The sequence below is a fragment of the Meles meles genome, chromosome 11 (genome assembly GCF_922984935.1).
Source record: "Meles meles chromosome 11, mMelMel3.1 paternal haplotype, whole genome shotgun sequence".
NCBI classification, from domain to species: Eukaryota; Metazoa; Chordata; class Mammalia; order Carnivora; family Mustelidae; genus Meles; species Meles meles.
The window spans coordinates 47,164,133-47,187,537 of NC_060076.1; the positions used below are offsets into that span (position 1 = coordinate 47,164,133).

Below are 23,405 nucleotides of genomic sequence, written 5' to 3' on the forward strand. Positions count from 1 at the left end.
TATTCCATATTCTGTTGTTTGGGGATGGAATGTTCTGAATATATCTGTGATGTCCAACTGGTCCAATGTGTCATTTAAGGCCTTTATTTCCTTATTGATCTTTTGCTTGGATGATCTGTCCATTTCAGTGAGGGGGGTGTTAAAATCCCTTGCTATTATTGTATTATTGTTGATGTGTTTCTTTGATTTTGTAATTATTTAGTTTATATAATTGGCTGCTCCCATGTTAGGGGCATAGATATTTAAAATTATTAGACCTTCTTGTTGTACAGACCCTTTGAGTATGATATAGTGTCCTTCCTCATCTCTTATAATCTTTGGCTTAAAATCTAATTGATCTGTTACAAGGATTGCCACCCCAGCTTTCTTTTGATGTCCATTAGCATGGTAAATTGTTTTCCAGCCCCTCACTTTAAATCTGGAGGATTCTTTGTGTCTGAAATGAGTTTATTGCAGACAGCATATGGACGATTCTTATTTTTTTATCCATTTCGATACCCTGTATCTTTTGATTGGGGGCATTTAGCACATTTACATTCAGGGTAACTTTGAAGGATATGAATTTAGTGCCATTGTATTGCCTGTAAGGTGACTATTACTGTATATTGTCTCTGTTCCTTTCTGGTCTGTTACTTTTAGGCTCTCTCTCTTTGCTTAGAGGACCCCTTTCAATATTTCCTACAGGGCTGCTTTGGTGTTTGCAAATTTTTTAGTTTTTTTTTGTCCTGGAAACTTTTTATATCTCCTTCTATTTTCAATGACAGCCTAGCTGGATATTGTATTCTTGGCTGAATGTTTTTCTCGTTTAGTGCTCTGAATATATCATGGCAGTCCTTTCTGGCCTGCCAGGCTTCTATGGATAGGTCTCCTGCCAATCTAATATTTCTACCATTGTATGTTACAATGATGTTGAGACCTCTTGTCCCAAGCTGCTGTCAAGATTTTCTCTTTGTCACTGAGAATTGTAAGTTTTACTATTAGATGATCGGGTGTTGGCCTATTCTTATGGATTATGAGGGGAGTGCTCTGTGCCTCCTGGGTTTTGATGCTTGTTCCCTTCACCAAATTAGGGAAATTCTCTGCTGTCATTTACTCCAGTATACCTTCTGCCCGTCTATCTGTTTCTTCTTTTGGGATCCCAATTATTCTAATATTGTTTTGTCTTATGGTATCACTTATGTCTCGAATTCTTCCCTCATGGTCCAATAGTTGTCGTCTCTTTTGCTCCACTTCTATATTCTCCATCATTTATTTGGTCTTCTATATCACTAATTCTTCTGCCTCATTTATCTTAGCAGTAAGATCCTCCTTTTTTTGATTGCACCTCCTTAATAGCTTTTTTGATTTCAACTTGGTTAAATTTTATTTATTTTATTTCTCTGGAAAGGGATTTTATTGCTCTAGAAAGGGATTCTCTGTATCTTCCATGCTTTTTTTCGAGCCCAGCTAATGCCTTCATAATCGTCATTCTGAACTCTGGTTTTGACATCTATACTAATGTTTGTATTGATTAGAAACCTAGCCGTCAGTACTGCCTCTTGTTCTTTTTTTTGTGGTGAGTTTTTCCTCCCTGTCATTTTATCCAGATAACAATAGATAAATGAGAGAACAAAATACTAAAAGGGTAGTAACAACCCCAGAAAAATATATACTACCCAAATCCAAAGAGACTCGAAACTGGGGGGAAAAGAAAGGAGGGGGAAAAAATACATATATATATATATATATTTTTTTTAAATGAAAATTTAAAATTTTTTAAAAGCTATTAGTAAGATAAAATAGTTTAAAAACATTAAAAGAGGAAAGAGGAGAAAATTTAAAAATAGAATAAGAAAAAAATAAAATTTAAAAATTCAATTTTGAAAGACTAAAGAATCATGAGAAAAAAGCCATGAATTCTATGTGCTCTATTCCTGTGGCTCTTACATTTTACAGTTCTCATTGAGTGGTAAACTTGGTCTTGGCTCATCTTCTTTTTGATCTTATGGGGGAGGGACCTGTTGCAGTGATTGTCAAGTGTTTTTGCCTGAGGCCGAATTGCACGGCCCTGGCCCTTGCCGGGGCCTGCCGAGCAATCTGCTTGGTTTTGCTTTTAGAAGCTTGTGTTCCGTGAAGTCTTTCCGTACAGCTTTGGAGGAGGGAAATGAAGATGGCGGCCTCCCTCTCTCCAGCCTATAGGAGCTGAGAGCTCAGGGCCCCCCTCTTCAATGGGCCCTCAGAGATAAGCAGCCAATCCCTCCATCTCCCTGGTCTTCAGCTGCACTCCGAGCTCACCAGGCCCTGTGACCAAGTGCTTCTGTCTCTAGTGCACGGCCCTGTTTGAAGTTTCCAAACCCTGCAGATTCCTGCAGCGCACTTCCGCGCCACTCCTCCCGGAGGAGGAAGGAGGGTGTCTCTCTGAATCTGCCTCTTGTGGTGTCCATGCTTGAAGAGTGATGGCCCAACTGTGCCACGGATCACAGTTTAAAGTAACCAGAACCGACTCCTCAGCTCTGTCTCTGCAGCCGGATTCCTGGACGCTCTGCCACACTCCAGGCAACCCTGGTCTTTCTGTGACCCCAGAGTCCTGAGACCTGTCCCCTCAAGGGCTCCATCCCTGCTTAGCCTGTGGAGCAATGTCCCTCAGTGGAGCAGGCTTCTAAAAGTTCTGATTTTGTGCTCTGCTCCTCCACCGCTTGCCAGGAGCCGGCCCCTCCCCCCCAGGTCTGTCTTCCCATTTTTTGCCTCAGTTTCACTTCACATGTCCAACCTTCTAGAAAGCGGTCACTTTTCTGTTCCTAGAATTGCTTCTCTTCTTCTCTTCTATCTCCTGTTGCATTTGTAGGTGTTCAGAATGGTTTGATAACTATCTAGCTGAACTCCTGGGACCAGATGGAATTTTGTGTCCTGCTCCTCCACCATCTTGCTCCTCCCCTCTTTTTAAAAATGTTTTGACTATTCTTACAAATTTTATTTTCCATATGAATTTTAGAATAGACATGTGAAATTATACCTGAACAATCTTATTGAGATATTATTATAATTTGCATGAATTTAAAGATTAATTTGTACAAATTTGACAACTGTACACTGTTGAGTCTTCCTACCCAGGAATGTGACATATTTCTTTTTTTTTTTTTTAATTTCCTATTTATTTGACAGAGAGAGAGATCACAAGTAGGCAGAGAGACAGGCAGATGGAGGGGGTAAGCAGGCTCCCCACTGAGCAGAGAGCCCTATACAGGGCTCGATCCCAGGATCCCGAGATCATGACCTGAGCCGAAGGCAGCGGCTTAATCCACTGAGCCACCCAGGTGCCCCGGAATGTGACATATTTCAATATTCAAGTTTTATTTTATTTTTATTTTTTATTTATTTAAAAGATTTTATTTATTTATTTGACAGAGAGAGGGAGGCAGAGAGGGAATACAAGCAGGGGGAGTGGGAGAAGGAGAAGAAGGCTTCCTGCTCAGCAGGGAGCCCGATGCAGGGCTTGATCCCAGAACTCTGGGATCATGACCTGAGCCAAAGGCAGAGGCTTACCCGACTGAGCCACCCAGGCACTCAAGTTTTTTTTATATCATTTATTAACATCTTACCTTTTTCATGATAATGTAAATATTTCTAATTTTTTATTCCTAAATGTTTTATGATTTTTGTTTTTATATGAATGGGTTCCTTTCCTCCTACATTTTGTTATTTAATCAGTGTGTACCTACTTGGTTTTTGGATACTGATTTTGATATTGTCTCTTTGCTTAGTTATCTAATTTTTAAAATATATCAGCAGTTTAACTGATATTTATAAAGACAGTCATCATCTCTTAGCAATGAGTTTTGTCTCTTGTCTACTAAATTTTCTTTTATATCTTTTTCTTTCCTCACAGTACAGTTTCTAACTTCAGAGAGTGTCTTATCCCTGATTTCAGAACAAATGCTTCAGTGGTTTACCCTTATATTTGCTATAGATGTTTGATGGATAGTCTCTGTCCTTTGTCAGATTAAAAATTTACATACACAACATATGCAGCTATGTTCACAGACTATTATTTAGTGTGATTCTTTTTTCCTAAGAAGTGAGGTTTTAGTGATTTTTAGTCCCCTCCCCCTATTGCAATTTATTTTTACTTATTTTTTTATTATCTTTTTAAGATTTTACTTATTTGACAGAGCAGAAGGAAAGGTAGAGGCAGGCTCCCCGCTGAGCAGAAAGCCTGAGACAGGGCTTGATCCCGGGACCCTGCGATCGTGACCTGAGCCGAAGGCAGAGGCTTAACCCACTGAGCCATCTAGGCGCTCCCCCCTCATTTAAAGAGGTTTTAATACTTTTGCAGAGTAAAATGCTTTTCTGGGGAGAAAAATAACATGTAAAATGTACATTATTCCTCCCTAACTAGCAGAAGAGGACCAAAGTCTCAATAGTGTAGTCAGTCCTTTTTTTTTTTTTAAGATTTATTTATTTATTTTAGAGAGAGACAGAGGGTGAGCAGGGGGAGGAGCAGAGAGAGAGAAAGAGAATCCTGAAGCAGATTCCCTGCTGAGCGCAGAGCCTGATATCATGACCTGAGCCAAAATGAAAAGTGGAATACCTAACTGATGAGCTACCCAGGTGCCCCAGAATAGTCAATCTTCAACTATCTGTTTTATAATGAGGTCTCCCAAAGTTTGTTTCTTAAGATGTCATTTATCATTCCTTGTAGAAAGTTTTTTTGGTCTATTAAATTTGGAAAACACATAAGAGAAAGTAAAGTATGACTTTTTTTAATGTAAGATTTCTTGGAACCTTTAATATACATGTGTGAATAGGGAAGCTCCAACAGAAGAAGGTAGAATCTAGCATACCTTCCAGGAGCCCCTCGTAAGCAATGTGTCAGTGAACTCTGTTGTTCAGTGGACTTCTGTCATTTCTGCTCTTATAGTCAGGGTTATATGTGCCTGGTTGGACACAGTTTCCTTCAGAAGTGTACTGGGTTAGGGGCGTCTGGGTGGCTCAGTGGATTAAGCCGCTGCCTTCGGCTCAGGTCATGATCTCAGGGTCCTGGGATCGAGCCCCACATCAGGCTCTCTGCTCCGCAGGGAGCCTGCTTCCTCCTCTCTCTCTGCCTGCCTCTCTGCCTACTTGAGATCTCTCTCTCTCTCTCTGTCAAATAAATAAATAAATAAATCTTAAAAAAAAAAAAAAGAAGTGTACTGGGTTAGACTAACTTGTATCAGTTGTTCTCTGTATAGTGCTTTACACAGAACTTGTCTTAGAAAGCAAACCAATTAAGCCAAAAATTAATCAACTCTCTTCTGCCCTCTAGAGTATTGGACTAGGTGATATGAATAGGGGAGGATGGACTGGTGTTCACAGCGTTGAAGAATTAGTGTGGTCTTCAAGGAGTTTCCAGTCTAATAAGATCTGTATCACGTGTCTTCCTTTTGACCCAAGAGAATAATAAAACCTCTGATATGAGTCATCTTATCAGCTAAGGACACACACACAGATGGGTTGATGTCATGAGTCCAAAGTCATGCAATGTGGGATATCAGTTGGGAACAGAACAGATTCATCTGACTACACTTATCAGCACCTTATTTAATTGACGTGACTTCCTCTCCTACATAGTAGATACAATGATTAACTCTGTTGGAGTGGGAAAAGTGAGTGAGTGGGAGCTAAGCATTTTGGAATATCAAAATAATTTAATTGGATCCCAAATGAATTAAGATGTGTGGGAGTCCAAATTATATCCCAAATACCAAGTTTGCATAAAGCCAACTTTAAAATAATTTAAATTAACGAAATAGAACGATTGTCTCATGCTAATACAAAGAATGCAAAAAATTACAATGAAGGTACTGAAAAAAATTTTATTCACCTAACAACATAATTATTAAACTTGTATTTCAACAAGGAACCTTGAAATTAAAATCAACTTGAAGTATGAAAAAAATGAGTTCTCTATATCTATTTTGAAATGTATGTAGTATAAGTATTACTGAACAGAGAATAAAGTGTTGTTTTTTTTCATTTTGATGACCAGTGTGCTTTTGAAGTACTTTTTTTTCCAAGCAGTAGGTATGTACACATAGAATTCTGTAGGGACCATCTATCTACAAAATTGTGGGTTGGCACCTTCTATTTATTAAATTTAAATGCAGAAAGAGAATGTCCAGTTTTCTTTTTATTTTCTCTCTCCCTATTTCTGCTTCTGTCCCAACCTTTAAAGCTCTCTGGTGACTTCTAGGAGCTCAGTGAGCCATTCTTTTGCTCTGACTTCCACCCTCTTCTCTTATTTGATCCATGGGTGCTGTCATCCAGTTTGACTTTTTACTCCTCCCAAAGGAGCTGGTACTCGGAAGTGTAACATTGAGTGTATCAGCATGGATGCTGTTCTACAGATTCTCCATGGCAAAAACTGACTTTGGGGATGCATAGAACTGAAGCCACCATATGATTGCAATCTTTATCTGGAAGGGAAAGAGGGGAGAACCAGGACAGAGCAAAATGATGTGTTGGTTTCTCTCATGATTCCTAGGTGTCTTACTTGGGCAGTTAGATAGGGTTTTCTTTTAGTGCAGATTTCGAGGCTTAGTTGCTCTAGAATTCTCTAACCAAGAGTTTAATCTACCTCTGGGAAGGTGAAAGTATCCAAGTACCTTTCCAATTCTTGATGCTGCAATGGACTTGCCTGTCCCTTCTTCAGCCATTGAACGCCACGCAGGTATTCAGGATTGGGCTTCCAAAAGTAAGTCCATTGCAGAGATTGATTGGTGAGAAACAGTTAAAACAATGACCAACTTCTTCCCATTATTTTTTGGGGCAAATGTTAGAGTTAATGAGTGAACCAGCAAATGGATAAAGATGACATTTTGTGACACTTAGCTCCTCAGAGTGCAGGTTTTGGATGTACTTGCCTCTGAAAAACTTCAGCTCTTGATTAAGGAGTCAGGCAGAGTACCTTCCTTCCTTTGCTCAGTTCCTTTTCTCTTTTCCCTCAGTGGGTCTGAAGAATGATTTGCTTGGCTTAAATAAAAGCAGTATTACTTATATTTGTTTATGTTAACTGTCTGACTTTTATGCCCAATGAACTTACGACACTATAATAATTATTCATCTCATTAAGTATGAGTTGGATTAGCTTTGTTATAAATTACATGTGATAATGGCGCTGAGTTTTATTTAAATGAAGTTAATGGTGTTTCTCATCAATGTAATTATTTGACTTTTAATTTTTAAAATTTTAAGGAAATTTCTGAAGTTGGTAATAAAATTGTTGCACGCTGAATACAATTATGACTAAAGTATGAATTCATTTATTCATCCATTCACTTATTCATGCATTCAATTAACATTTTATTCCATGACTAATACTGTATTAGGAGAATGAAAGCCATGGCTCCACCGTCTAGGAATTCACCATTTAGGATGGCAGACAAGTGAGCAGACAATTGTCTTTAGCATGATGTGACTGGTTAGCAGATAAGGATATATGAGGGGCCCCTGACCCACACTGAGGGGCAAGACTGGGGAGCAATCAGGGAGAGTTACCGAAGTAGATTATACTGGTGCCGAGTCTTAGGTAACATGTCACATTTGATGAGGTAGAGACATGGAGAAAGGCAAGATACAAGCAAGGGAATAATAGCATCAGAAGCATAGAAGCAGGTCTGTGAATCGCCAGGTTTACACATTTCACAGCACTTACGATAGCACAGACCTGTACCCCTGGGGATAAAAAATACATTATATGTTTATAAAAAAAAAAATTGGAAGGGGAGGCGAACCATAAGAGACTATGGACTCTGAAAAACAACCTGAGGGTTTTGAAGGGTCAGGGGTGGGAGGTTGGGGGAACAGGTGTTGGGTAATAGGGAGGGCACGTTTTGCATGGAGCACTGGGTGTTGTGCAAAAACAATGAATACTGATATACTGAAAAAATAAATAAATTTTAAAAAAATGTAAAAAAAAAAAAGCATAGAAGCAGGAAAGGGCATGATATATTTAGAGAACTCCAGATGTTATTGTGACTATACAGTATAGCCCAGGTGTGGTAGGGCATGTTTAGTGTGATTGCAGACTAGTGTGTGGTGAAGGGATGGAGGAGATGATGTCAGAGAGAGGCAAAGGTCAGATTGTAGGGGACTTCAGCCCTCTCTTCCTTAGAGGAGAAGAACAGTTCCTATACATTTATTTTAGTCTCTTGACCAGGTGCTAGTCTATTAGGCAATGCTTTCCCATTGTAATAAACATTTACTGTGCTCCCACTGTATGTCTAGAATTGCACTCTGCTCTGTGATGAATACGTCTGCTTTCCAGATGAAATTATTACCTGAGCTTGGTTTTTCACCTGTAATACAAAATTTAGGAAACTCTAACTGGTAAAGTATAAAACATCCTTTTCCTAATTACATGTTTTATACTTTTAAGCAAAATCTATTGATGAATCAATTGAAATACATCTGAGGGCCTTATTGAAACTCATCAGTGTCTTGTGTTGAGTTCTTGTAGTTCTGCTTTTTAATGAATTGGCCAAAGCGTAGATTCTCCAAAATGCAGGAGGAAAGATGGAAGACCTTAAATCACAGTGGTATTCAAATTATGGAGTCCCTGAGATAGATAGTCATAAATTAGGGGGGAAAAGGACTTTTCTGTACTGTCATGTACCTTGACTGACAAGTTCCATGCACTTTCTTCTGCTACCACAGTTCTTTCCATTTTGCCTTGATGGTCATTATGCCCCTGGACACCAGGAAGGTGATTTGCTGGCCTCGAGGATGAGGGAAACCTCATCCTAGCTAGGAACCTCTCCAGTGTAAATTCTGTAATATTCTTCAGCAGTTGTTTTTTGAGAATCTACAATAGATGATTTACGTGTGTTATTTCTAAACTTCATGTCATTGAAGGAATCCAGATTTGCATGTTAGGCAACAGTGGACATGAAAAGCTAAGTGATGGCATGTTGTATGTTGAAACCAATGCTGTTCCTCCTTTGCACTCTCACAAGGAACGCTAATTCTGTGCAGGTCAGGCTCATCTTTCTCCACTAAAGGATTTTTCTCCTTTAACTATTTAAAAAATTGATATATAGTTCACATACCATAAAATTCACCCTTTTAAAATGTGGTTTTGATTTTAATTTTAATTCGGTGGTTTTTATTATCTTTGTAAATTTGTGCAGCTAATGCTGTTACCTAATTTGAGAATATTTTTATTGTCCCCAAAAAGAAATCTTGGACCCACGAGCAGTTCATTCTACAACCCAACCACCCCCCATCCTCCAGCTCCTGGCTGTCCTCGATTTGCTTTCTGTTTCTATGGGATTTGCCTATTATGGGCATTTATCCAGATTGAGTGACACAATAGGTGGCTTCTGTGTTTTACTTCTTTTATTTAGCATAATGTTTTCAACGTTCATCCATGTGGTAGTCTATATCCATATTCCATTCCTTTTCATGACTAAATAATATTCCCTTGTATGGATGTACCACACTTTTGTTCCTTGATTCATAAGTTGATGGATATTTGCGTTGTTTCCACTTTTTGTCTGTTTTGAATCAGGCTGCTATATCTTCATGGGTTTAGGCTGCACTGGGTGATGGTGTGTTTCCTAATTTGTGTCACATTATTTTATCATTATGATGTATTACTATTATATTGTCTCTTTCCCCTGCCATTCTGTACACTCTAAGTGTATGAAGCATATTTGTCTTGTTAGCCGTTATATCAAGCATAGCACACCCATGTAAGAAACATGAGAGTGAATAAATTAAAGAAGGCAGCTCTGTAGCTCTAGGTGAGAACTTTGAACTCATGTAGCCTGCCTTCTGTCACTTCTCCAAAGGGCTGTGTCCCTCACTCTGTTCAGAGTGTGCGTTAGTGGCTGAGGATCCTGCTCTAGATTTTTCCTGACATTTTTTATCATTGGGCAAGGAGAGGTTACATTGATACAGCAGCCTTACAATTTGTTTGGTTGAGTTGAGTGTTACCACCTATCTGCAAAAGTCAGAGGAAAGCTAGATTTGTTCTGACAGTTTGTGCTGGGAGCACTTGGGACATTTATTAGCAAGGGAAGTAGACCATGATCCCAAGTTTGTCTGTTGTCTTGCCAATTAAAACTGCCTGCCTGGGCATGTGTCATGGCCCCACCATGGGATTCTTCCCACCGGGGACACTGGGAAGGTCCTTAAGTGTTAAACTTATTGTTTCCTTTGCTTTTATCCCTCTTTGTCTAACTCTTCCTCGATCATCTCAGAACTCACCCTGGCCGATTTTCTGTGGCTAGTGGAAAATGTTGCCTAACCCCCAAATCTCTTTTTTCAGAGGTAATAGAATTTAATCAGGGCAAAGTCCTCTCATTTATTTCTTGCTTCAAACAAAGCGCTGGGTTTGGGGGGCCTTCCTTTCCGCTGGGACATTTTGCTTGGGTACTTAGCCCTATTTCTCAGTCTTGAACCCGCCAAGAGATTCCCGAGGAACGCCGGGCACTGGGGGGCCCTGTAGTGGCAAGTCTGAATGTGGCAAGTGCTCTAGCCGCCTCTGCTTTCCCCCTCCCTCCTGCATCTGCCTGCTCCTTAGCCTAGTGAGAATGACAGGAAGGGAGAAGGAAGCTGCCAGGTTTCCTGTATGCGTGTCTGTGGGAGGGAGACGAAGAGGGCTGGCAGCCATGAACTAAGTGGGCTCCATTCCATCTATCTTTTCTGATGAAAGTGAAGCAGATTCAGGCTGCTGCCTGTGAGCTGTGATGGGAGCCATAGCTCAGAGACAATTCCTGGAATGACTGTTCTAGACATTGCACCCATTTCCACCCTGGAGCAACTTACAGGCTGAGGGGGTTGAGAAGTCTAAAGCTGTCGGTAGTGTGTGGTTGGTATTTGGATGAAAATCTCCATGTGCTATTATATAAACTTCAGAGAAAATACTGTGAAAATATAAATAAAGATGTCCTTAAAAGTATGTGTTTTTGGTGTAGCATCTCGTGGCTTCAATCTTTATGCTATTTTACGACTGTCAATCTCTCCCATTTGGGGTAAGATGTGTTTGACTTCCAAGTAGTTGTCATAAAAGGTTAAGGTTTAGAGACCAAGTATATCCATTGTTTCATCAAGATCCAGTGAATACGTTGTTTTATTTCAACGTTTGTGCCTGGTTACTGCAACAGATTCCAGATCCTTCTGGATGGTTCTATAAACATTTATCCATTTTTGCATGAATTCGTAATTTCTCAGACCAGTCTAGAGGAGGACTGTCAAGAATGTGGGTAGCAATCGCAGGACGATAAAATCCCATCTTGGGCCTGAGCCTCCCTGCTGGAGTGTCAGGGACGTAAGGCCCCTTTCTCCTTCCTCCCATGCAGTATCCTGGCACAGTTCATCAGATCTTCCTGGGGAAAATAAAATTCTTCTGTGGGCTCTGGGGTTAATCTCTACTCTGACCGTAGAAGGTGTTAACAGCTGACACCTTCGTGCAGCTCATTTCATTAAGATGTCACTTCTGTGCACGTGAGAACCACTGCTCTTTGTCTTGCTGTGGGTGACAGACCTTCTGTGTGCCCCAGTCTCTGCTGTTACTTCCACAGTCACTTTAGGAGCTGCCGAAGTCACACAAGATGCAGCAGTAATATTGTTCTGCTCTCCTTTTCTTCTCCCCTACTCAGTGGGCCTCTAGTGTTATGACTATTTTTTTTTTTAATTGAACTGTCAGGTTAGCATCCCACTTTTTGGAGAAACTTGAAATAAATTCCCTTGGGATGTATCAGAGGGTACGTGGAGGCATTATGTGTAGCACTTCGAAGTGACCATCTTTAGTAATCGGGGTCCTGGGGTAGTTACTGTGCACTTCAACTCTTTCATATCGGCGTAAATCCCTTCATCATTTAAAAATGTCTTAATTTCTCATTAGGCACAGCAGATGCCCTAGTACTATTTTTCCAGGCCAGGGTGGGGCAGGGGAGGGAAACTACCAGGTGCTGAAAATGGGATTTATTGTGGCTTTACTCCAGATAAAATACATTGTGCTATGGTAACAAGCAGCCCTAAAATCTAGTGGCTGAAAACATTTTTTGCTTATACTCCATGTCTGAAGATAAGTAGTATCAGTGTAGTTATTTAGAAGCTCAAGCTGATAGAGACTTCAGCATTAGGATGCCTCTATCTCCCCATGACATTTGGGGTTTGCAACAGCAGGGAAGAGAACAAGTAAGTACAGCTCTTAGATGCGTTCCCTGGGAAATGATACGTGTCACTTCTGTTCACTTCGATTGGCCAAAGAAAGTCATTGAACAGGAATCTTGGTGAATTCTGGAAGTAAGGGGATGGGGCTTAAGCCAGCAAATAGCTTGGGAAGAGGTTTGAGTGGGTTGGAAGGTATACATGATAAGCCCAGTGCTCCCACAACTGATTTTCTGCTGATAGCATTTATCATTTCTTTCCAGGGAGCCTAAAGAAGATGAAATCAATTGGCACGGATTCTGCAACTAAATGATGCTTTCGCAGGGGTAAAGCTTTTTGGAACTGCACTGCTTACTAAGAGCGTGAAATGCCACAGGAGTGGCTGAAGCATTGGTGGAAGTCAGCCTGTGGGGCCATTCTGCCACGCATCCTCCGTACTCTGCCTCCGACAGGGGATTACTAGAGAGGGTGGGGGTCACTGAGTGCACGTGAGGTCCCACTTGCTGCTCCTCCCTGGTGAGCATGCACCATCTGCCCAGAGGAAGGACAACGCTGTCTATGGGTTTGAAGCAAGAGTCACTTACACAGGTAGTTGTGAGAGGCATATGACACAGCAAAACTTGCTTTGAGTAAAATCAAAAACATCAGAAAAATGCAACTCTTTAAATGGTACAGAGTTTTCAACCATTGCCTTGTACTTTTCTAAGCCCTTTTATGACAGTATCTCATTTGGTTCTTTAAAAGAATAGAAATCAGGGGCACCTGGGTGGCTCAGTTGGTTAAGCATCTGCCTTGAGCTAAGGTCATGATCCCTGGGTCCTGGGATCGAGTGCCACATCAGGCTCCTTGCCAGGCAGGAAGCTTGCTTCTCCCTCTTTCTCTGCTTCTCTCCCTGCTCATGCTCACTCTCTCTCAAATAAATAAAATCCTTACAAAATGTATAGAAATCAGCCTCCTTAACTCCTTCACACTTATCACCACCCAACATTCTAAATATTTACCTATTTGTTTTATTTGTCTGGTGGCTGCTTTCTGCCTTGCCTGGGTGGAGTAGGGACAATTTCGACACGTGGTGGAATCATGAGTCACTTCCATGACCAGACTCCGCTCTGATAACTTGGTACCTCCTGTGCAGAGACCCTGCCTCTCTTCTTAGCACTTCACGTCCCTTTGCACCTCCTTGTTTGTTTTTTTACCTGGTAAGTGAAAAGAAAAAAGACAGAAGGGAAAGGAGTGTGGGGGCTGGAAATGTAAACAGGTTGAAGGGAAAGGTCCAGAGAGCAAAGAACATCTAGCCTCAAACTGGCCTTGTCCAGGTCCCCTTCCCCCAAACACAGGGCACCCCTAGGCTCATCCTTCTAACCCTTCTCCCAAGACACCAAACAGACACTATCAGGAGTGCTTCCAGGTTCACCTATGGAGCAGCTATTGTGACTCAAGGGTCCAAACTTAAAAGATAAGATGTATTTGTTGATAAAATGCAGAACAGTTGGGCTCTAAGACTATAACCCCCCCTTTCCTGCTAGTGATGCCTAAAGTTTCTCAAAAAGGAAAGAGCACACATTTTATATTAATTCAAGTAATAAAGGCTGCAAATGCAAATGAATTTCAAGCCACAATCCTTCAATAAGTGCTGTTGTTTGGTATGAAAGGAGGTGAGACAAAAACTACTATGATAATGCCTGGCATCAGAATTTTTTGTGAGGAAACTACCTTTGCTCGAGAAAAATAACCTACTTCCAAAGAAGTAGAATTAATGTGCTCGACATGAGACAATTAGAAAGGTTTGCGTTATCATAGTAGTTTTTGTTACATCTGCTGCCTAAATAATCTCTTCTTTTCGTGTGTGTGTGTGTGCTTGCACGTGTTTAGTGGGGGGTAAGTGATGACTCAGAACTTCAGAGTCTTAACTAAGTTCATAAAATCGTTTAGTAGCAGAGTTGAGATGATAAAAGTCCTTTCTCCATTCATGTTCCTTCTTTATTAGAATAGGCTATCTACAACGTTGAAGATCTATAAGTCTCCTTTGTGGGGCACAGTCGGGTTATTCTAAAATTAAGACAGGAAATGTTGGCAGTCTGAAGGTGTGTTGCTGAGATGGAAAGAGACATGGAGACTAAGTACTGGACACTGCATGTTGGGACATGGGACTCACTTCTAAGCGCTATCTTTTTTTTTTTTTTTTAAGGATTTTATTTATGAGAGAGAGAGAGAGAGTGTGCACACGCACAAGTAAGGGGAGCAGCAGGCAGAGGGAAAAACAGATTCCCCGCTGAGCAAGGAGCCTGATGCAGGACTCCGGGATCATGACAGGAGCTGAAGGCAGATGCTTAACTGACTGAGCCACCCAGGTGCCCCTAAGTGCTATTTCTTTAATGCAACACTTCTCATTTGGCAAAATTGAATGGGACCATATACAAATTTCCAGGTATGTTACGTATTGTGATAAAATCACTTCACACTCTGTCTGCTTTGTGCACAGATGGACCTGATTTTTCTTATGGTTCCTGTAAAAAATTACATCAGCTTCGGTTGCATAGAACAATGATAATTTATCCTCTCAAAGGTTCAGAAGTCAGTATTCTGCAACCCAGGGGTCATCAGGACTGGGGGCAGTCTGGAGGCTGTGGGGGAGAATCTGTAACTTGGCCTCTCCAGCTTCTTGCAGCTGCTGGCAACCCGTGGTGTTCGCCGGTTTATGACACAGTCCAAACTCCAAACTCTGCCTTTGTCTTCACATTACCTTCTCCTGTGTGTGTGTGTGTGTGTGTGTGTGTGTGTGTGTGTGTGAGATCTCCCCCTACCTACCTCTTATAGATACTTGTGACTGCATTTAGGGCCCACCCAGATCTTTTAGGACCATCTGCTTATGTCAAAACCCTCAATTTAATCACATCTTCAGACACCCTTTTTCCAGACGAGGTAGCATTTACAGGCCCCTGGGATGAGGGCCTTATTCTCTGTGGGGCTATCACTCAGCCCACTGCCAGCCTCTACTTCAGTGCTGTCTTCTTATCTCTTCACAAGTTTTAAAAATGTAGTACATTATATTCTATCGTAATTCACCTTATTTACATAAATATGTACCTTTTAAAACTTACATAGGCTTTTTTTTTTTTTTAAGATTTTTTAAATTTATTTGACAGAGACACAGGGAAAGAGGGAATACAAGCAGGGGGAGTGGGAGAGGGAAAGCAGGCTTCCCACGAAGGAAAAAGCCTGACGCAGGGCTCGATTCAAGGACCCTGGGATCATGACCTGAGCCTAAGGCAGATGCTTAAGGACTGAGCCACCCAGGTGCCCTATTTCATTTTTCTAGAGTCGGGTAGGTAAGCTCTTTCTGCAAGACTTCTAGGCTGGTGCGCCCTCCAGTTTCCATTGCAACTCTTCTTCTCTGCCCCAGAGTGTAGGGTAGGCAGAGCCAATAGTCAAAGAATGGGTGTGCTGTGTTCTAGTAAAAACAAAACCAGATTTGGCACACTGGCCTCAGCTTGCTCCAAAAACCTCTCTGCATCTCTTTTATTATTTCTACCTCTAAATTTGAAGTTTTGATGTTTTACTTTAGTCTTCTTTGCTCTTAGAGATCATACCAACCACTTACTTGGTTTTTTTCCCTACTGCCAAACTAAGACATTTGCACAGAAATTCAGTGCATTTGCGCAGAAATTCAGTGCATTTGCACAGAAATTCAGTGCATTTGCACAGAAATTCAGTGCATTGCAGTTTGGTACTGCCTGGATGCATTTAAAAATGTTCCTTTTCTTTTGGCTCTGCCCTCTTGCGTCTCCTGTTTCATTATGCACTCACTAATACAATGAGTGTTCATTGTGAATGTACCAGATGCCAAGCATTGTGTCCAGCACTGAAAGCCATGTGACCTGAGGTACATTGTGAAGGAATTTCAGAGCGGGAATTGTTTGGGAGATTTAGGGGGCAAAGTCCTTGAGATTTAGTGGTGGGTGTGATTTGGACACACGAGGGAGAAAGAGATCTCAAAGATGACTCCTGTGTTTCTGACTTGACAATGGTTGGAGTGTGTTATCACTCGCGGAGGTGAACAATGCTGGAAGAAGTAGTTTTGGTGAGCTTGTAATTTGATATTGGAGGGGCTGACTTTGAGACATCTTTGGGGTCTGTTTGTCCCAGAGGCTTTTGGTCACTACCTACCTACGTAAGCATGTCTTACTCTTAATTTACTGTAACCATTTTCCATGTATGTAAATGTATGTATGTATATATGTGTACATAAATATGTGTATATACAAAGGTAGATGTGTGTGTACACACACATAAACACACCTATTACTACCAGTAATTATCATGATCTTGACCGACTTCACACAGAAATTCTGGTAAGAGATAGAATAGCTGATCTCACACCAATGTATGCAAGAGGAAAGAACTAACAAGTATTTCCTGAGCACCAGCCATAGATACATTTTTATTTCATTCTTGCAATAAATTTATGATATATGTACTAATGTTTTTTCTGTTACGCTTTTATGTAAAGGGAGGCTTTGAAAGGTTAATAATTTACTCAACCTCTGAGTTAGGATTTGAACCCAGTCAGTTGTTTATTCCTGAGTGAGCTGATAGACTTGTAAACAATTTGCTTGTAATTTCACACATTAAATGAGACTTTACCTGGGAGGTCTTCAAAGAATACCTCCTCCCCAGCCCTAAAATTACAGTCTAGATGCCCCAAATGTTATCTTTTTTATCTTTTTTTCCATAGCATTTATTGCATGACCTTTTTAAAGACAAAGTTTTTCAGGGGCGTAGACTCTCTTATTTTTTATATTACCTCCTTTCCTACACCACTCAGCCGAAAATCAGTGTTCAGTACATGTTTTCTGATTAAGAATTTCTTCTCTGCTGAAGGGTTATTAAACCGATATGGTTTACCTTTTGTAGGGTCTTGACTGCACACCACCACTGAATGGTTTGTTAGTTTGGGACATCCCCACTCCAGTGTTACAGAGATTTTGTTCTTGAGATTTCTTGCCTAAAAAAAGAGCAAAGCAAGCAGAGCAAAACAAAACAAAACAAAATGTGATAAAATAGCAAAACCCTAAGGAATGAACCTCAAATTCCATAAAGTCTGATAGGAGAAATGTTTTGAGGTAATTGGTCCTTCATCTAAAGGAAAGCCAGCTCTTAAGTAAAAGACTGTACGTGACACAAAGTTGCCTTCATCAGCTTCAGGTATTGGCTGAAGCTGCGCTCGGTGGGCATTTGACAAAAAAGCAGCTTTCAAAGCCTCTTCTCACACTTTGAATCTGTGACTTCAAATACCTACCTACTGCGGCCCAGTTTTAGGTTACATGTTTTAGATCCATTGTCTCAGTTAGTCCTCAGAGTTTTGTGATAAAGGTTTTATTATTTTATTAAACCTGGGAGGAAATGAGAGCCAGAGATGTTATATAATTTGCCCAGTGACACACAGCTGCTGGGTGGTGAGCCCAGGAGCAGCTGGCCGAAGCCCGTGCTTTATATTGCCGCTCTAAGTAATGACATTCCCAGGTGATCTGTAGATTGAGAAAAGGGGACAGCCCTTCAGATTTCCCTAGAGCACTTCTCAAACTTGAATGTGCATCAGACTCACTTGGGGTTCTTATTAAAATGCAGCTTTTGAGTCAGTGTGAGGCCTGCTTTTCCACATTTTTAACAAGTTCCCAGGTGATGGCAGCACTGCTGGCCCTCGGCCCACACTTGAACGCCCGAGACCGCCGACGTGAATCTCCACCGTGAGAGGGGGAAGAGGGGACACACTATACCCCACAGCCACCAGTGCCGAACCGTAGGTGGAGGGAGAGTCACTGTGAGAGTGAATCTCAGAAGCTTGTCATGCTTGGTGCTGCTCCTTAAGACAGGCTGGCTTCCGGGGGAAGGGGAGATTGATGACACCGTGGAAAAAGAACAGAATAGAAATGAAATGAAGATTTGTCTGTCATATCCCCCATCAGCAGTAACTGCCTGTGGCACGCTGGGTTCGTTCTTCAGTGCAGGTTCACTGAGTTAGCTGGGTCTGTTCGAAGAAGGACATTTAAATTCTCCTTTCATTGTGGTCGTTCCTGGAGATGTAGTCTTTTGTCAAAGCTTTTCCTCAACACAAGACTCCGGTGAGTTAGAGACGGAAGAGATGAGATTATGGCCTCCCTTCTCCCAAAGTCTTTCTTCCCCATTCACAATATGAGAGAGACTGGGGAATCTTACAGTCTTGGGGCTGGAGCAGAACCCCAAAGAAGAATGGATGTGAGAGATGGTCCAGAGAGACGCAGCTTCTCACTCTCCCGAATGCTTACTGATACGTGCTGGCGCTCTTTCCTTATGGATCAGGAAGTAGTGGCACAGCTGAGATTTCCCATCATCTCCCGATAATGGATCTGGGGGCTTGGGAAACTGAGCATCTCCTATGAAGCAGTGAGTGTTTACTGACAAGAAAGAGAGGAGGAAAGTGAGGAAGGGGAAAAGGAAGGAAGAACAAAAGTAACAGAAAAAGCTCATTTATCGTTTATCTTTGCCATTTCCATTGTTATGCAATAGTCTATTCTGTAGCAGGTGTTTGAAGGGATCTTAGGTACTTAAAAGCAAGTTTCAGTTTAAAGGGTGTTTCCTCCTCTTTTCCCTATCCTATCCATCTCTTTTGTTCTATGACAGTTATGTTTTATATAGCCTGTTAGAATGGATATAAATAGGAAATAGAATTGAGAGGCAGCATGAAATCGTGGTGCAAAAACTGACCTAGGGTCTAAAGCATGGGATTTTAGGTTTTTCGCTGCCATTAGCTGTTTCCCATGGAAGTCAGCTGGGAGTCTAGAGCATTTTCAGATTGACTGAAGCCTTGTTCCAAGAATTGCAGAATTGCAGAAGACCTGCAGAAGACCAGAATTGCTGGAGACCTGGAGCCCTTCCCAAGATCTCCTTTGTTTCCCTAGGAGCCAATGCTTTGGTCACCTTCACCCCAATTTTCTACTGCTGCTGAATGTGTGTTTTCTTTGCTCGATCTTTTATGCCCAATTAAATGAGGGCCCCTCACAGCAGTCACAGACGCAAGGCTGGTGCATTGTATATCCTTTGCCTATCTGTCCATCATATCCCACACGGCTACCCATGACTACGCCTGGCCGCTGCAGCATCACTGGCGATCTCTCCCGGGCACTGCTTCTCCTCTCCGTTAATCCCAGAGATTCTTGCCGCCGCGCTGCTTCCCTGTTCTTCCTCCTCCCTTCCTTTTCTTGCCTTGTAACTCACATGCACAAAAACAAGAACGAAAACTCGACTTTTCTTACAGAGAGCACTTTACCTCTAATACTGTTAAGGTCTCCTTTTCTACCACAATGAAGTACTTTTTATAAAGCAAAAAAGGATTCTAATGCCTAATATTACTGTAATACAGTTTTGATCACATTACACATGTCACTTAACATGAAGTAAATTTTACATTTTTCTTGTAGGTGACAGACCAGGAATTAAGTGACTTAATTAAGTGGATGGAATTGCAGAATTGAGATGCCACAGAATCCTGTGGTTTTTGTTTTATTTTATTTTGTTTTAAGTTAAGAATAGATGTTCTATAAAGCCTAAGATTTGCAAATCTTATTTGTAGAGCACAGACAAGTGAATATGATCACAAGGGGTAGTGTCTGGGATTTGAAGGTGTGTGATTAAGAGTGGAATAGGCATGATAACTTCTGAATCTTTCTCTGTGAGGCTCAGGAGCTAGGATTCCCAAGTGCTATTTCTTATGCAACAGCTTCTTTACTGGGCAAACCTGAATATGACCAAATAACAAAGTTCCAGGTATTTTAAATATTGTGATGAAAGAGTTTTATTGAAATCAAATGGCAGTTAGAAATTCATGAACGAGTGAGAGAGCTTAAAGAAATACATAGGTTTTTCAAATTATTGGAGCGATATATCAGTACTGGAGAAAATGTAAGAATAAGAGAAACAGAAAAGTAATTTGGAATATCAATATCTAGAGAGAACAAGCACTGTTATTTTACACTTTCTTGTCCTGATATGCAGCTCGTTTTGTACCTTGATTTATTTCATAAGCATTTTCTGAGCCCCATGTCGTTTTCATGTCACTGTTTTAGATGGTTGTAAAACAGCGCATTCGATCATTCTCTGTGGTTTACAATAAAGTTGTGTGTAATTTTGCATCATTAAAAATAATTATGATGTGAAAAGATGATCTATAAATAGAAAGAATATATTTTCTTAGAATAAATTCCCAAATGTTGAATTACTGAGCCAAAGCCTCCTGCTAATACCTTATGCTTCTGCTCTGTGAGAATGGGCTTTCATATACCTTTATCACATAGAATATTCTAACTTTAAAATGGCTGATTTGATAACTGAAAAATGGTATCCAGTTTTTTTAATTTGTCCTTGATTATTAGTGAGTAGTACATGTTTATTTTTACTTTTTTTCCTTTGAATTTAGTATTTCTATCCTGAGCATGTTTCTCTGTTGTCCTTTTATTGTTTCCTTGCCCATTTGTGGCTATCGAGAGGCTTTTTAGAATGACTAAGCTAAGCAACGCTTTGTTTAAAGCACTAGACTATTTCGGACGAGAGTTTTTTGCTACTAAAAGCAAAGGGGTGTGGAATTCCATTCCATCCTGGCATGTGCTGACTTTTTTGGCAGATTTCAAAGCTGTCTCTGGGCTTCATGTTAGTGTGACCTAGAAAGGAATGAAAGCTCAGCCAGCCCAGGTCACTGTCAGAGCTGTAACCTTCACTCTGATTTCCTGTTTCCCTGAGGTTGGCCTCAATATAGATTCTACGTTCTCCAGCAAAGTGCAGCATTAGATTTATTTTCTTTTTGCTTTGTCAAGGCAGATTAATGCACATTGAGGTTAGAGGCTGCCCAAGAATAAACGGTAAACAGACAAAACTCAGTTTGGGGGACACCCACCACCTCACTGACCAGTGATCTCATGCTGCCCCTAGAAGCTCCAGGATCTGCTTGCTGTTACATGTTCTGGACCATTTAAAGGCTTCTCCTGACCATTGAAACCTCCCTGTCAATTACCTGATTTCCTCTGAATCCTGTTGTCTGGCAGCTGTTTGCAGCACCATTCTTAGGTGAAGTTGAATCCATGTTGGACTGCCCATTTTGAAAGAGATGTATAAACAAAGGAGAGGTCTCTCCACTTGCACGTGTGTGCCTGTCTGATTTGTATGCTCTGTCACTATTTCCTCCGTTAAAAATCTATCTTGTAAGATTCTTTGCACATATGCTTTTGTCTAAGGTTTTCCCCAGTTGCTTTTCCAATTGATCTTCCCATTTGGGTTATATCTCTTTCAGCTTTGATCCTCCCTAGTATATTGCTTGCTCTCTTCTGTGGGCACATACTGAATTAGAGTAATTTCCATATGTATCCTTTCCCACAGCGGGTTATATGCGCTGTAAAATAGAGATTGTGTCTATTTTTCTTTCTTACTTTCTCAATTAATCAGTGTATTTTCCTTATATAGCGAGTTGCTCATAGTTTTTTACTTGAATAATTTGAGTCATTTTAATAGCTAGAAGTTCAGGCACTATGGCAGGCTGAAGCAAAAGGAGACATTTTTTACCTCACATTATTTAATACAGTTGAATGCCAAACATGGCTAGCAGGAAGGGAGCCATTAGTTAAGTAAGGCAGTTCCTCAAGGAAAGGTAAAGTCAAGTTTTAGGTTGGTTTGGTGATCCTCACTCAGCAATATCCTTAAACATCTGTCTTCTATCTGTAGGTTGTAGGAGACGAAATTGTCTGTCAAAATGAGTGGGGAAAGATGAATACTTCCCCAACCACTAGGATGTAATTGTTCAGAAATTCACTGAGTAAAACACTGTGTTCTTCTGCCACAGGTTTTTCTTTATGTCACTTGGTGTTACCAGGACAAGCAGTGATGCTGTGGGGATAGCATAGGAGTTCTGATTTGTTCTTTGGGCTCTTGGCCATTGTGAGAGTAAAGAGCTGTCAAGCCAGAGCTCCAGTGTTGGCTCTTGGGGGAGACCCCACTCGACTTACACAGGTAGGTCTCAGTAGGCTCATATACGAAACTTGATTTCTGGAAGTGACCCTTTCTACCAGAATTGCTACAATGCTAATGTGTCTTGATTTTTCACTATAATAAATACATCACTATTTCACAACCTTTATTCTGGCAGTCTTGGTTTTTCAGTGGACAAAGGATGAAACATTAAGGAGTTAAAACTTCTGCTTTAACATATTTCAAAGAAACTTTCTAGATTCATCCCTTCTCTATATTGTTCAAGAGAGCACACTATAAACAATTTGAGTGTATTCAAGCGTTTTTCAAACCAAGCAATTGTTTTTCAATAAATCTAGATTAATAACTATTAGCACTATTCCAAGCCCTAGGGAATGCTGGGACGATAAGGGGATCTTGTCCTTCTTTAAGATATGTTTTGACTGTGCTCGCTTTGGCAGCACATAGACTAAAATTGGAATGATACAGAGTAGATTAGCATGGCCCCCGTGCAAAGATGACACACAAATTCGTGAAGCAGTCCATACTTTTGTGAATTGTGTAAGACTGATGTGTCACAGACTTACACCCCTGAAACAAATAATACATTATATGTTAATAAAAAAATAAAATACCATAAGTTTAGACCCTATTCTTCATAGTACAGGCCAGTCTGTGAAAAGCCACGTCATAGAGGTCATGCTCTTAGGAGGTTTGTTAGCAGATGAAGAGAGGCGGGACAGAGACCCTACCCTGCCTCTCACCTGTTGGCCTGTTGAACTTAATTTTCAGTGAAAACTTTAGGTCTTGGTTCACTTTTTAATCTTTGGGATTCTCTTAGAGGTAGACATGACATTTGGAGCAATGAACATAGCTGATTTTCCTCACTTTGGGTCAATAAAACAAAGGCCTAACGCATATTTTTCTAGTTTTCTCAACTTCAGAAAAATATCGTCTTCATTGTGATTGGTGCTTTTGACTTGTCAGCACTATAAAGTATCACTTCTAGTTCCTACATCACCAACCCAGTAGACCGTGGCAACCCCTCCCAAGTTTGTCCTCCCCTGCTCCTAGTTTCATATTTGTGGTCTGACACTCCCAATTGCTTCTGAGTTTTCAGTTACCATGAAGGCTGATGGTTATGGGAAACTGGCAATCGTATGAGAAAACCTTTTAGACCCAACAAAATTCAGATGCCTCTGTTTACCTTGTCTTCTAATTCCTCTTTTCCCTCTCTTCTTTTTCTTATATTGAGATCCTTGCAGCTCAAAGTGGCAAAATCT

The 23,405-nt window shown here is 40.8% G+C and overlaps 1 non-coding gene across 1 annotated transcript; it reads left to right on the forward strand.

Moving 5' to 3' along the window:
• The first annotated feature begins 22,567 nt into the window (after positions 1-22,567).
• Positions 22,568-22,674, forward strand: LOC123953648. The gene has a single exon (XR_006820911.1). It is a non-coding gene; the product is annotated as a U6 spliceosomal RNA (small nuclear RNA).
• The last annotated feature ends 731 nt before the right edge of the window (positions 22,675-23,405 follow it).